Raw genomic sequence first — 1,007 nt, 5'->3', positions numbered from 1 at the left:
GTTCCCTCCTTTCAGATGACTTTAACTTGTGTCAAGTTGACATAAACCTATCCAGCAAGGAAGGGAGGGGTGTATACTAGAGAAGAGGGAGAGGGAGAGGGAGAGGGAGAGGGAGAGGGAGAGGGAGAGGAAAAAAAAAGAACTTCTAAGAGAGAGAGGAAAGACGAACTCTGAGGTTGGGTGTAATTCATGTGATGGGGAGTTTTAACCTAAGAATTCCACTTCTCAGAATGCACACAAATAAATCATAATAACAGGGCATAAAATATTTCCTAGGGATACTTTCATTAAAGTCATGTTTAACTAGGAAAAGATTACCATTCAGCAATAGGAACTCCAATGATAACTTTACATTCTGTGCATATGGCTGGTTATCAAGCAACCTCTAAAAATAATCTTTCAAAACCTCCTAACATAACATATGAAAAGGAAAAGTCAAATACAAAGTGACATGCACATTCCAATTGAATCTTAGAATGTTTGCCTATAAAGCATTTAAATTAGAAAAGAAGAAAATACATCAACCTTTGACAGTGCTTATTACTGAATCGTGGTGATATGGGTAATCTTTATTTTCCTTTTGACAGTTATTTTCTCCATGTAGTCAAAGATTCTTATACATGTTGTTTTAATAGTAAAAACACAGTCAAAATACATACTATAATGACCCTCTCGTTTGAATTCTCTGCTCAAGTGTTTCAGCTTACCACCTCACAAGCATGGTGTAGTGTGGTGAACTCTGAGGAGAAAAGCTGGCTGAACAACTATAAAACAAAACTAAAATTAAGGTTCATTTATTTTTCAGTTCCCTTCTTGTTGTTCTAGGAAGGGCCTTACAGAAGCCAGTATTTTCCTAGAACTGTATGTCATCTGACTGGAGATTTATTTATTCATTCATTCATTCACCCATTCACCCACCCATCCATCCATCTACCCACCTACCCACCCACCCACCCATCCACCCACCCATCCACCCACCCATCCACCCATCCACCCACCCATCCACA

Source organism: Mus caroli, chromosome 10, assembly GCF_900094665.2.
Source record: "Mus caroli chromosome 10, CAROLI_EIJ_v1.1, whole genome shotgun sequence".
In the NCBI taxonomy this organism is placed as follows: domain Eukaryota; kingdom Metazoa; phylum Chordata; class Mammalia; order Rodentia; family Muridae; genus Mus; species Mus caroli.
This window is presented reverse-complemented; position numbering follows the sequence as displayed.